The sequence below is a fragment of the Oncorhynchus kisutch genome, unplaced genomic scaffold (assembly GCF_002021735.2).
Source record: "Oncorhynchus kisutch isolate 150728-3 unplaced genomic scaffold, Okis_V2 scaffold820, whole genome shotgun sequence".
NCBI lineage: Eukaryota > Metazoa > Chordata > Actinopteri > Salmoniformes > Salmonidae > Oncorhynchus > Oncorhynchus kisutch.
This window is the reverse complement of record NW_022262765.1, coordinates 48,843-64,320: the sequence shown is the minus strand read 5'-3', so window position 1 is coordinate 64,320 and position 15,478 is coordinate 48,843. Positions and strand designations below refer to the sequence as shown.

General features: G+C 46.9%; 1 pseudogene; it reads right to left on the bottom strand.

Moving 5' to 3' along the window:
• Positions 1 to 15,019, bottom strand: part of LOC109880258 (neuronal cell adhesion molecule-like) — a 90,943-nt pseudogene extending 75,924 nt beyond the window's left edge.
• Between the last annotated feature and the right edge of the window lie 459 nt (positions 15,020 to 15,478).

The following is a 15,478-nucleotide window of genomic DNA, read 5'->3' as shown; positions in this document are numbered from 1 at the left end:
CCAACCTCAGAGGGGTGTGACATAACCACTGCAGTGACAAGTAGTTGACCTCTACAGTAACAACACCCACCAACCTCAGAGGGGTGTGACATAACCACTGCAATGACAAGTAGTTGACCTCTATAGTAACAACACCCACCAACCTCAGAGGGGTGTGACATAACCACTGCAGTGACAAGTAGTTGACCTCTACAGTAACAACACCCACCAACCTCAGAGGGGTGTGACATAACCACTGCAGTGACAAGTAGTTGACCTCTATAGTAACAACACCCACCAACCTCACAGAGGGGTGTGACATAACCACTGCAGTGACAAGTAGTTGACCTCTATAGTAACAACACCCACCAACCTCACAGAGGGGTGTGGCATAACCACTGCAGTGACAAGTAGTTGACCTCTATAGTAACAACACCCACCAACCTCACAGAGGGGTGTGGCATAACCACTGCAGTGACAAGTAGTTGACCTCTATAGTAACAACACCCACCAACCTCACAGAGGGGTGTGGCATAACCACTGCAGTGACAAGTAGTTGACCTCTACAGTAACAACACCCACCAACCTCACAGAGGGGTGTGGCATAACCACTGCAGTGACAAGTAGTTGACCTCTACAGTAACAACACCCACCAACCTCAGAGGGGTGTGGCATAACCACTGCAGTGACAAGTAGTTGACCTCTACAGTAACAACACCCACCAACCTCAGAGGGGTGTGGCATAACCACTGCAGTGACAAGTAGTTGACCTCTATAGTAACAACACCCACCAACCTCAGAGGGGTGTGACATAACCACTGCAGTGACAAGTAGTTGACCTCTACAGTAACAACACCCACCAACCTCACAGAGGGGTGTGACATAACCACTGCAGTGACAAGTAGTTGACCTCTACAGTAACAACACCCACCAACCTCACAGAGGGGTGTGACATAACCACTGCAATGACAAGTAGTTGACCTCTATAGTAACAACACCCACCAAACCTCAGAGGGGTGTGACATAACCACTGCAGTGACAAGTAGTTGACCTCTACAGTAACACAAACATTGTCTCTACTGTAATAAATAGTTCTATAGATCCTATATGTGTCGTAAGGGACCATCACTGCTGCAGAGTAACTGGTCTCATGTCTCATCTACTACAGTTCAGGTGGCATAACCTCATTATCTATAGGACACATTACTACAGTTCAGGTGGCATAACCTCATTATCTATAGGACACATTACCACAGTTCAGGTGACATAACCTCATTATCTATAGGACACAAATATTGCAATAGAAAGGATTTGGGATCTTGTGTTTATCTGTGGCCCACTGGCCGATCTGGTAATTGAAGGACATAAAACATACTGCTACCCTTAGGACTAGAATCATGGGAGGGAGGGAGGGAGGGAGGGAGGGAGGGAGGGAGGAGGAGGGAGGGAGGGAGGGAGGGAGGGAGGGAGGGAGGGAGGGAGGGAGGGAGGGGAAGGAGGGAGGGAGGGAGGGAGGGGAAGGAGGGAGGGAGGGAGGGAGGGAGGGAGGGGAAGGAGGGAGGGAGGGAGGGAGGGAGGAGGGAGGGAGGGAGGGAGGGAGGGAGGGAGGGAGGGAGGGAGGGAGGGAGGGAGGGAGGGAGGGAGGGAGGGAGGGAGGGAGGGAGGGAGGGAGGGAGGGAGCAGCAGTTAAATGCTCTATTGGGGACGGTTAGTCTTCCATACTTTATGATGCAGTAACATCCATAGTAAAAGCAGAAGTTAAATATAATCCCCCCAGGACCAAATGGTTCCCTGTGAACAGAGATGGGAGGGGAATGTGAAAGATGGGGAGTGTGTGCCACTAGCAGAGATTACAGCCAGCATCACAGGACCAGCTTCCTCCCACCACCACTTCCTCTTCCTCTCTGAGGAGGAAGGCAGACAGACCATAGACATAAAGACCCGTCTCCTCTAATTGGTTTATCAGTGGGCCGCCACATCCTCCATCCACAACCACAAACCCCGTGCGCTCATAAATTACATCCCCAAATTGAGCCTGTACGCTTGTTCAGTGTTCAGCCTCTTCATTTGTGAACAGGCCAGCTGCTGAACCGTTTATCTTCACCACAAAGACATTCTGTATTAGTTTCAGCCCCCGAAAGCCTCCACTGAAGCCACAGAATGGACCTCTCTGTCGGCCCAGACGGGTAGGAGAGGTTAGTTATAGGATACAGACTCCATTGAACTGGACTTCATTTTCCCACACCACTCAGATAGTGATGCTACTTCTCCAGTCAGTACAAAGCACGGACCACCCTTCTGACAGCTTGGCGATAGGACAGATCTATGGGAGAACCTTGAGGAGGATGCTGATTATAAAAACAAACATAACAGTTGTATTTGTCTATAGATAGATAGTATGGGAGAACCTTGAGGAAATCAAGGGAATGTATACGCTGATATAAAAGGCTTGTGATGTAGTGTTCTATAGATTGTTCTAGAAACCGTATACTGTATATATACACACGCCTGAGAGAATACATGCTGACAGAAAGGCTTGTGATGTAATGTTCTATAGATTGTTCTAGAAACCGTATACTGTATATATACACACGCCTGAGAGAATACACACTGAGTATGTAACAATACACGCTGACAGAAAGGCTTGTGATGTAATGTTCTATAGATTGTTCTAGAAACCGTATACTGTATATATACACACGCCTGAGAGAATACACGCTGACAGAAAGGCTTGTGATGTAGTGTTCTATAGATTGTTCTAGAAACCGTATACTGTATATATACACACGCCTGAGAGAATACACGCTGACAGAAAGGCTTGTGATGTAGTGTTCTATAGATTGTTCTAGAAACCGTATACTGTATATATACACACGCCTGAGAGAATACACACTGACAGAAAGGCTTGTGATGTAGTGTTCTATAGATTGTTCTAGAAACCGTATACTGTATATATACACACGCCTGAGAGAATACACACTGACAGAAAGGCTTGTGATGTAGTGTTCTATAGATTGTTCTAGAAACCGTATACTGTATATATACACACGCCTGAGAGAATACACGCTGACAGAAAGGCTTGTGATGTAGTGTTCTATAGATTATTCTATCAGCCATATACATATACAGTACACGCTCACGAAGGGCCCTAAATTAGATTTCCCTGTCAAATGAATCACTTCATGAAATTAAATATGGGTTGTGAATGTGATTGAAAACAAAAAAAGCTGCCAGGCATGGAAGAAATATTTCAGTTTCCCTCCCACATAATGCTGAGTATAGATCTTTGATGCACCACACACACACACACACACCCCCACACACACACACACACACAAACACACACACACACACAAACACACACACACACACACACGTGGCAGAGGGAAGAATCCGTCACAGACTGACAGAATCTATTATGCTCTCAGAAAACGTGTTTAGTAATCATTGTTATGAGCTTACGTCTGGTTGGTTTATTTAAACGACTCTCAACATGTGACCATAGAAGTCTTAAAGCCATTGGTTGTTTGGGTGAGGAGAGAATGCGGCCTAGTTGAATGGTTACTTTGACCTAAATCTCAGAGCTGAGATAAAGATTTCACTGTTTGGGATAATATTTTGAACCTTCTGTAGGCCTCCTGTACAAGGCATTAAGCTCACCATACTATGTACAAGGCATTAAGCTCACCATACTATGTACAAGGCATTAATCTCACTATACTATGTACAAGGCATTAAGCTCACCATACTATGTACAAGGCATTAAGCTCACCATACTATGTACAAGGCATTAAGATCACCATACTATGTACAAGGCATTAAGATCACCATACTATGTACAAGGCATTCATCTCACCATACTATGTACAAGGCATTAATCTCACCATACTATGTACAAGGCATTAATCTCACCATACTATGTACAAGGCATTAAACTCACCAAACTATGTACAAGGCATTAAGATCACCATACTATGTACAAGGCATTAAGATCACCAAACTTTGTACAAGGCATTAAGATCACCATACTATGTACAAGGCATTAAGATCACCATACTATGTACAAGGCATTAAGATCACCATACTATGTACAATGCATTAAGCTCACCATACTATGTACAAGGCATTAATCTCACTATACTACTGTACAAGGCATTAATCTCACTATACTATGTACAATGCATTAATCTCACTATACTACTGTACAAGGCATTAAACTCACCATACTATGTACAAGGCATTAAACTCACCATACTATGTACAAGGCATTAAACTCACCATACTATGTACAAGGCATTAAACTCACCATACTATGTACAAGGCATTAAGATCACCATACTATGTACAAGGCATTAATCTCACCATACTACTGTACAAGGCATTAACATCACCATACTATGTACAGGGCATTAATCTCACCATACTATGTACAAGGCATTAAACTCACCAAACTATGTACAAGGCATTAAGATCACCATACTATGTACAAAGTATTAAGCTCACCATACTATGTACAAGGCATTAACATCACCATACTATGTACAAGGCATTAACATCACCATACTATGTACAAGGCATTAACATCACCATACTATGTACAAGGCATTAACATCACCATACTATGTGCAAGGCATTAACATCACCATACTATGTACAAGGCATTAACATCACCATACTATGTACAAGGCATTAACATCACCATACTATGTACAAGGCATTAACATCACCATACTATGTACAAGGCATTAACATCACCATACTATGTACAAGGCATTAACATCACCATACTATGTACAAGGCATTAACATCACCATACTATGTACAAGGCATTAACATCACCATACTATGTACAAGGCATTAACATCACCATACTATGTACAAGGCATTAACATCACCATACTATGTACAAGGCATTAACATCACCATACTATGTACAAGGCATTAGCATATTATTTGTTCACAGTGAAAAGAACATCTGCCACAAAGTCAAAAATAATGTTTTTTTTCCCACCTAATTAAAGCCAAAAATCAACTTTAAATGAATCAAATCCTCTGATTATTAATTATTATCTTTCATAAACCATCTAGAAACCATGTCTGCACTTAGCTCATGACAGACAGAAAGAGATTGCAGATTTGCCTCCAAAAACCAACTTTGTCAGTCAATGTCAATTTAAATCCTACCAAATATTGTTTAAACAGTAACCTGTAATCCTCTCCCTTTACAAACTCAACTGGATAAAAAGTTGCAACACCTTACTGTGTGAAGTCCTGATGATCAATTCTTATCTTCCATAAACCTTCATTGTACTAGGAAAGGGAAAGGGGGAGACCTGGTCAGTTGTACAACTGACTGCCTTCAACTGAAATGTGTCTTCTGCATTTCACACAACCCCTCTGAATCAGAGAGGTGCGGGGGGGCTGCCTTAATCCACATCCACGTTTTAGGTGCCCGAGGCTTGTGGCAGATGGAGAGAGAGTTTGGGACAATTTTCCTCGTAACAAACTGCCACATTTCACTCAATGTCAATGTAGATCTCCCCAAATCTTTATTAAACAGCGACCTTTGAACTCTCCAATCACAGACCCCATTGAATGTGGTGATTTCCCAACAAGAGCTTTGGCTTTAATTCGCTCTCTCTGGACATAAGCAGGTCTTACATCTTAAATCAGGAAACAGGCCACCAGTGGCATTTACTGAGCAATTAAAAATGGCACAAACGTCTGAACTGCCAAGACAACAAAGGGTGTGTGTGTGTGTGTGTGTGTGTGTGTGTGTGTGTGTGTGTGTGTATTTCTGCTGAAATACAGCTACTGAAAACTACTGTACTACCAGTCCAGTATAACTCTGGGTCCGTTTCCTCCTTGACCTCCCCACTCACCCATCTGTTGCCCATGGCAATGGGGTGGATCTGAGAGGCTGCTCTGGGGTTTTATCCATCTCTCACTGAGCCACTATTTAAATAACCTGCCAAAGTTGATATTTCAGCACCTCATCTTCAAACACAATCAAAATGGATGAATGATGATGAGAGCAGATATCTATCCAGCATGCATCTACAGAAGCCTCACAGCAGGGGTCTTTATCATTAAGTCATCATAGAGGGCAGAGAGTGGAGGGGGAGGGAGAGTAGGGGAGAGGTGGAGAGACGTAGAGAGGGGAGAGGAATGAGAGCTGGCGAGGGATAGAGCTGGAGAGGAAGAGAGGGGAGAGAGGGGAAAGGAGAGAGGTAGAGAGGGGAAAGAGGAGGGGAGAGCAGAGAGAGGTAGAGAGAGGAGAGAGTAGGAGAGAGATAGAGAGAGGAGAGAGGTAGAGAGAGGAGAGAGTAGGAGAGAGATGGAGAGAGGAGAGAGTAGGAGAGAGATGGAGAGGGGAGAGAGGTAGAGAGAGGAGAGAGTAGGAGAGGAGAGAGGTGGAGTTAGAGGAAGGAGAGAGGGGGGAAGTGGAGACGGGAGGGAGAAGGGAGAGATGGGGAGAAGGGAGAGATGGGGAGAGGTGGGGAGAAGGGAGAGGTGGGGAGAGGGGAGAGATGGGGAGAGGGGAGAGATGGGGAGAAGGGAGAGATGGGGAGAAGGGAGAGGTGGGGAGAGATGGGGAGAAGGGAGAGATGGGGAGAAGGGAGAGGTGGGGAGAAGGGAGAGGTGGGGAGAGAGATGGAGAGGGGAGAGATGGGGAGAAGGGAGAGGTGGGGAGAAGGGAGAGGTGGGGAGAGATGGGGAGAGGGGAGAGATGGGGAGAAGGGAGAGATGGGGAGAAGGGAGAGGTGGGGAGAAGGGAGAGGTGGGGAGAGAGATGGAGAGGGGAGAGATGGGGAGAAGGGAGAGGTGGGGAGAAGGGAGAGGTGGGGAGAGATGGGGAGAGGGGAGAGATGGGGAGAAGGGAGAGATGGGGAGAAGGGAGAGGTGGGGAGAAGGGAGAGGTGGGGAGAGAGATGGAGAGGGGAGAGGTGGGGAGAAGGGAGAGGGGGGGAGAGGGGGAGAGGTGGAGCATGCCATGTCGTCTTTCATTATCCTCATGGTTCACGGCGTTACGCTTCAGAAGAGCTCTGGCACAGCTGGTGCTGTCAACATGTCTCTCCTCTCCTCTCTTCTCTTCTCCTCTCCTCCTGCCAGAGGTGTACCAGGCCAACTCTCTTTGTTCTGTATATGGAGTGTGTGGTAGTTATACTAACCCTCACTGGGTCATCAAAACCATAACTTTCTCCACAAGACCATGGGACCTGGGCAGTGCGTGGGTGACTAGAGATGACCACTACTGTTAGTCCATCTGGCCTGGCAGTGTCATTGGGATCTACATGGTTTTGACCATTAATAACTGACTGAATGACTGACTGACTTATTAATGCATTGATGAAAAAGCCAAAAACACAGCAAGCTGGATTTCACCAGCAGGAAAACAACAACAGCTGTTGGAGGTAGTCACTATGGCAACCTCACGTACTTACCAGAACCATTAAATATCTCCTGTATGAAATTTCCCCCATTTTCCAATCCATCAATCTCTAACCAGTCATGTTAATTTAATGTGGTTCCTGATCTGATAAAACAACAAGCACAACCATTGCAGCTCTATGCTGAGAGCTGAGGGCTGGGTCCCCCCAGACAGTGGCTGTATACTGAGAGCTGAGGGCTGGGTGCCCCCTAGACAGTGGCTATATACTGAGAGCTGAGGGCTGGGTGCCCCCCAGACAGTGGCTGTATACTGAGAGCTGAGGGCTGGGTGCCCCCTAGACAGTGGCTGCATACTGAGAGCTGAGGGCTGGGTGCCCCCCAGACAGTGGCTGTATACTGAGAGCTGAGGGCTGGGTGCCCCCTAGACAGTGGCTATATACTGAGAGCTGAGGGCTGGGTGCCCCCAGACAGTGGCTGTATACTGAGAGCTGAGGGCTGGGTGCCCCCAGACAGTGACTGTATACTGAGAGCTGAGGGCTGGTTGCCCCCAGACAGTGGCTGTATACTGAGAGCTGAGGGCTGGGTCCCCCCCAGACAGTGGCTGTATCTGAGAGCTGAGGGCTGGGAGACTGTGTCCCAAATGGCACCCTATTCCCTATATAATGAACTACTATTGACAGTTAGACACCCCAGTGTAGGAGAAGGGAGGTAGACACCAGGATAGGAGGAGGGAGGTAGACACAAGGGTAGGAGGAGGTAGGTAGACACCAGAATAGGAGGAGGGAGGTAGACACCAGGATAGGAGGAGGGAGGTAGACACCAGGGTAGGAGGGAGGTACACACCAGGGTAGGAGGGAGGTAGACACCAGGGTAGGAGGGAGGTAGACACCAGGGTAGTAGGGAGGGAGACACCAGGCTAGGAGGGGGGTAGGCACCAGGGTAGAATGGAGGTAGACACCAGGGTAGGAGGGAGGTAGACACCAGGGTAGGAGGGAGGTAGACACCAGGGTAGGAGGGAGGGAGACACCAGGCTAGGAGGGGGGTAGGCACCAGGGTAGAATGGAGGTAGACACCAGGGTAGGAGGGAGGTAGACACCAGGGTAGGAGGGAGGTAGACACTAGGGTAGGAGGGAGGTAGACACTAGGGTAGGAGGGAGGTAGACACCTGGGTAGGAGGGAGGTAGACACCTGGGTAGGAGGGAGGTAGACACCTGGGTAGGAGGGAGGTAGACACCTGGGTAGGAGGGAGGTAGACACTAGGGTAGGAGGGAGGTAGACACCAGGGTAGGAGGGAGGTAGACACCAGGGTAGGAGAGAGGTAGACACCTGGGTAGGAGGGAGGTAGACACTAGGGTAGGAGGGAGGTAGACACCTGGGTAGGAGGGAGGTAGACACTAGGGTAGGAGGGAGGTAGACACTAGGGTAGGAGGGAGGTAGACACCTGGGTAGGAGGGAGGTAGACACTAGGGTAGGAGGGAGGTAGACACTAGGGTAGGAGGGAGGTAGACACCAGGGTAGGAGGGAGGTAGACACTAGGGTAGGAGGGAGGTAGACACCTGGGTAGGAGGGAGGTAGACACCTGGGTAGGAGGGAGGTAGACACCTGGGTAGGAGGGAGGTAGACACTAGGGTAGGAGGGAGGTAGACACCAGGGTAGGAGGGAGGTAGACACCTGGGTAGGAGGGAGGTAGACACTAGGGTAGGAGGGAGGTAGACACCAGGGTAGGAGGGAGGTAGACACCTGGGTAGGAGGGAGGTAGACACCAGGGTAGGAGGGAGGTAGACACCAGGGTAGGAGGGAGGTAGACACCTGGGTAGGAGGGAGGTAGACACTAGGGTAGGAGGGAGGTAGACACCTGGGTAGGAGGGAGGTAGACACCTGGGTAGGAGGGAGGTAGACACCTGGGTAGGAGGGAGGTAGACACCAGGGTAGGAGGAGGGAGGTAGACACCAGGGTAGATTGGAGGTACACACCAGGGTAGGAGGGAGGTAGACACCAGGGTAGGAGGGAGGTAGACACCAGGGTAGTAGGGAGGGAGACACCAGGCTAGGAGGGGGGTAGGCACCAGGGTAGAATGGAGGTAGACACCAGGGTAGGAGGGAGGTAGACACCAGGGTAGGAGGGAGGTAGACACCAGGGTAGGAGGGAGGTAGACACCAGGGTAGGAAGGAGGTAGACACCTGGGTAGGAGGGAGGTAGACACTAGGGTAGGAGGGAGGTAGACACCAGGGTAGGAGGGAGGTAGACACCAGGGTAGAATGGAGGTAGACACCAGGGTAGGAGGGAGGTAGACACCAGGGTAGGAGGGAGGTAGACACCAGGGTAGGAGGGAGGTAGACACCAGCGACTACAATCATGTGTCTTTGTCTTCTGTAATGTCCTCAGGGAACATGTTGAATCTTGACTGAGGTGGAACATGGGAACATGTTGAATCTTGACTGAGGGGGAAGATGGGAACATGTTGAATCTTGACTGAGGGAGATGATGGGAACATGTTGAATCTTGACTGAGGGGGAAGATGGGACCATGTTGAATCTTGACTGAGGGAGATGATGGGAACATGTTGAATCTTGACTGAGGGGGAAGATGGGAACATGTTGAATCTTGACTGAGGTGGACGATGGGAACATGTTGAATCTTGACTGAGGGGGACGATGGGAACATGTTGAATCTTGACTGAGGGGGACGATGGGAACATGTTGAATCTTGACTGAGGGAGATGATGGGAACATGTTGAATCTTGACTGAGGGAGATGATGGGAACATGTTGAATCTTGACTGAGGTGGAAGATGGGAACATGTTGAATTTTGACTGAGGGGGACGATGGGAACATGTTGAATCTTGACTGAGGGAGATGATGGGAACATGTTGAATCTTGACTGAGGGAGATGATGGGAACGTGTTGAATCTTGACTGAGGGGGAAGATGGGAACATGTTGAATCTTGACTGAGGGAGACGATGGGAACATGTTGAATCTTGACTGAGGGGGAAGATGGGAACATGTTGAATCTTGACTGAGAGAGATGATGGGAACATGTTGAATCTTGACTGAGGGAGATGATGGGAACATGTTGAATCTTGACTGAGGTGGAAGATGGGAACATGTTGAATCTTGACTGAGGGAGATGATGGGAACATGTTGAATCTTGACTGAGGGAGACGATGGGAACATGTTGAATCTTGACTGAGGGGGACGATGGGAACATGTTGAATCTTGACTGAGGGAGATGATGGGAACATGTTGAATCTTGACTGAGGGAGATGATGGGAACGTGTTGAATCTTGACTGAGGGAGACGATGGGAACATGTTGAATCTTGACTGAGGGGGGAGATGGGACCATGTTGAATCTTGACTGAGGGAGACGATGGGAACATGTTGAATCTTGACTGAGGGAGACGATGGGAACATGTTGAATCTTGACTGAGGGGGAAGATGGGAACATGTTGAATCTTGACTGAGGGGGACGATGGGAACATGTTGAATCTTGACTGAGGGGGACGATGGGAACATGTTGAATCTTGACTGAGGGAGACGATGGGAACATGTTGAATCTTGACTGAGGGAGACGATGGGAACATGTTGAATCTTGACTGAGGGGGACGATGGGAACAGGATCCCATATAAAGACTCTGTCTTATGTTAATGTCTTACACAATAACAGTTAGTTGAGGTCCTGGTTGGGGTTCAAAGCTGGGAAGTAGAGTTATGGATAACCAGGATCAACTCTGACCTCTGGTTATATCCTACAGCCCAGGCTCAGAGTTTTCCCTGGTCATGTCTCAGGGTCACATCTCCCCAAGTATGACCGATGCCGTAACCCACACCACAAAGGACAACATTTGGAAACAGCATCATGAAACAGCTCACATGCTGCAAACCCCTTCAAACCCCACACAGACAAACACAGTGACATTCATAAAACCCCTTCAAACCCCACACAGACAAACACAGTGACATTCATAAAACCCCTTCAAACCCCACACAGACAAACACAGTGACATTTATAAAACCCCTTCAAACCCCACACAGACAAACACAGTGACATTCATAAAACCCCTTCAAACCCCACACAGACAAACGCAGTGACATTCATAATAGCTATTTATTTCCTCCCACTACACCAGTTCTCAGGCTTTTCCCAAAGTAGCATATCACAACAACCATGGAATCATCATCAGCACCATGTGGGGTCTACGAATCAGAGGATCTCACACACACACACACACACACACACACACACACACACACACACACACACACACCAGAGAATAATGCCACCGGACATCTGTCAACATGTCACCAATCAAACACACCCTGGTATATACAGAATTCATCCTTGTCCTGGTCACTACAGAAATATCTCAAAACATCTGTTCAATCGCCCTTACCAACGGATTATTGACTTGTGTTTAACTTTTCATTTTTTTACCAGATTATAATTTGGGAAGGGGGACTTGTTGTCAACATGTCAAACAAATATCTATATTCAGTATCAGCATGAAATAATATCAGCCTCACAATGGGACCATAATATGGCTCTACATGGGACCATAATATGGCTCTACATGGGACCATAATATGGCTCTACATGGGACCATAATATGGCTCTACATGGGACCATAATATGGCTCTACATGGGACCATAATATGGCTCTACATGGGACCATAATATGGCTCTACATGGGACCATAATATGGCTCTACATGGGACCATAATATGGCTCTACATGGGACCATAATATGGCTCTACATGGGACCATAATATGGCTCTACATGGGACCATAATATGGCTCTACATGGGACCATAATATGGCTCTACATGGGACCATAATATGGCTCTACATGGGACCATAATATGGCTCTACATGGGACCATAATATGGCTCTACATGGGACCATAATATGGCTCTACATGGGACCATAATATGGCTCTACATGGGACCATAATATGGCTCTACATGGGACCATAATATGGCTCTACATGGGACCATAATATGGCTCTACATGGGACCATAATATGGCTCTACATGGGACCATAATATGGCTCTACATGGGACCATAATATGGCTCTACATGGGACCATAATATGGCTCTACATGGGACCATAATATGGCTCTACATGGGACCATAATATGGCTCTACATGGGACCATAATATGGCTCTACATGGGACCATAATATGGCTCTACATGGGACCATAATATGGCTCTACATGGGACCATAATATGGCTCTACATGGGACCATAATATGGCTCTACATGGGACCATAATATGGCTCTACATGGGACCATAATATGGCTCTACATGGGACATTAATATGGCTCTACATGGGACCATAATATGGCTCTACATGGGACCATAATATGGCTCTACATGGGACCATAATATGGCTCTACATGGGACCATAATATGGCTCTACATGGGACCATAATATGGCTCTACATGGGACCATAATATGGCTCTACATGGGACCATAATATGGCTCTACATGGGACCATAATATGGCTCTACATGGGACCTTAATATGGCTCTACATGGGACCATAATATGGCTCTACATGGGACCATAATATGGCTCTACATGGGACCATAATATGGCTCTACATGGGACCATCTGATAAGGACTACTGTAGTCAGTAGAAACATAACAGTGGCCTACTGTAGTCAGTAGAAACATAACAGTGGCCTACTGTAGTCAGTAGAAACATAACAGTGGCCTACTGTAGTCAGTAGAAACATAACGGTGGCCTACTGTAGTCAGTAGAAACATAACAGTGGCCTACTGTAGTCAGTAGAAACATAACAGTGGCCTACTGTAGTCAGTAGAAACATAACAGTGGCCTACTGTAGTCAGTAGAAACATAACAGTGGCCTACTGTAGTCAGTAGAAACATAACAGTGGCCTACTGGAGTCAGTAGAAACATAACAGTGGCCTACTGTAGTCAGTAGAAACATAACAGTGGCCTACTGTAGTCAGTAGAAACATAACGGTGGCCTACTGTAGTCAGTAGAAACATAACGGTGGCCTACTGTAGTCAGTAGAAACATAACAGTGGCCTACTGTAGTCAGTAGAAACATAACAGTGGCCCACTGTATTCAGTAGAAACATAACAGTGGCCTACTGTAGTCAGTAGAAACATAACAGTGGCCTACTGTAGTCAGTAGAAACATAACAGTGGCCTACTGTAGTCAGTAGAAACATAACAGTGGCCTCCCAAATGGGACACTATTCCCTACATAGTGCACTACTTTTGGCCAGTGCCATTTGGGACGCAAGCATATACTGTGTGTGAAGCATTTGCATTGCTGTTTGGAGTCAATCGAGCTCAGGGGATTCTACCTGTGAGATCCCCCTGATGTTCTGAACCTCACAGATGGTGATGATGTGGAGTTGGGGGGAATCTATAGCCCACGTCAGCTTTACTCGGTATAGCAGGCCTTGACCTATATAACATGACACCAACCACAGACTAGGCCTACAACGGTGTTATTATTCTACTGGGAATAAACGTCTCGTTAATCGTTATTGGTGATTACCGCGTGTCACGATGCAAAGGGCAGAGAGCACATTCATAGGTCGCATGCATAAAAGAGGGGGTTAGCCTAGAATAATTGCTGCAGCGTGAAATGTCTGTGTCGGTCTACGTGGTTGCTGCACCCGCTTTCTCCTCTCAAATGTCTCATATCTTTACGACACATAGGCCTATATAGGCCTCATCACTAAACTGTTACCTAATTGATAGGCTTCCAATAGGGAATTCATTCACGATTATATAATTTACAGCTGGCCATGCCATTGATAGACTGTTGACATCAATAGCCTAATCCCTTGAATTATAATGCCGGCCGGCAAAACATATTTTCTCCACACAAAGGATGGAATATAGCATAATAAATGAATTAATATGGTAAATTAAATAATAATTATCCTCACACGATAAGCAGCCACCACAAACTAGACAACGACAATAATGTATTTTATCATAGCTTAGAGACGCTCTGAATCACATTGCCGCTTATTGATGCCTGTGTTGTCCTTTGATTAAATGATGTTCCTTTCATCTCTAAAAACACCGACAAAATGTCGAGGCTCCATATTCACACCTGACGCCAACAACATAAATATCAGCAACATCATCGGTTTCTATGGGAAATCCACAACTGGACCGCCACCCCATCCTCTCTTGGACTTGACACATCCATCCACTGCACCAAATGCGCATTATTCACATAGCAAAGCAGCGAGGATTTCATCATACATACACAGCACAGCCTACACAAGACAACAGCATAAAAAAATCACAACCACCAGCAGAAAAATTAAATTAAATGAGCCCACAAATCTCACCTGTTAAAGCAAACGTGGACAGGGTTTTCCCTCTTCTCGCAGCTGTAGGAATAGAAGAGGATGAGTTGGTTTTTGTCTCCTGTCTCCGGGCAGTGCTCTGACTCGTTCCCTGCTGCAGCCTCACAGCCTGTGGTCCTCTGCTCGGTTCTCCGGTTCTAGCACCAGCTCCCTCTTCCCGAGCCGCTGTCAAACGAGCAGCGCTCTTGCTGCCGCCGTCTCGCGCACGCGCAACCCACCGCTCCGGTGCAGGAAGAATGCAGGAGCTCAGGAACGAACGGAGCGCGCAGCTGCAGCGACCCCGGCTAATGAGCGGCTGAGACCGGACCTGCAGACAGATGGATGGATGATTGGAAGAAAGAAAAAAATATTGAAAAAAGATGGATGATGATTAAAAAAAATAGATGACAAATAATAGATGGATGATGGTGTGCTGTGGATAAAACAATAATTGTGCAGCAGTAGACCTTTTATATCTGCCCTATGAATTAGTCATGTTTGGTGATAAAGATTAGCACTCTGTCGGCTAGGCTTGGTGTTTTCACGGACTGTTAGGATACTGCTATAGGCTGGGAATCCAGACCCCAAAATAGGAACGTTTTGTACAGGACTATATTTCATATGGGGAGGGGGGGTTAGGGGGATATGATGAACATATTGTGAGAGAATCACTGGTGATTTTGGACTTATCTGTTCCAAAAGATCAAATTCTGGAAGAAAAAAAAGGTAGGCCGACAGTAGGACACACGTGCCATCGTCA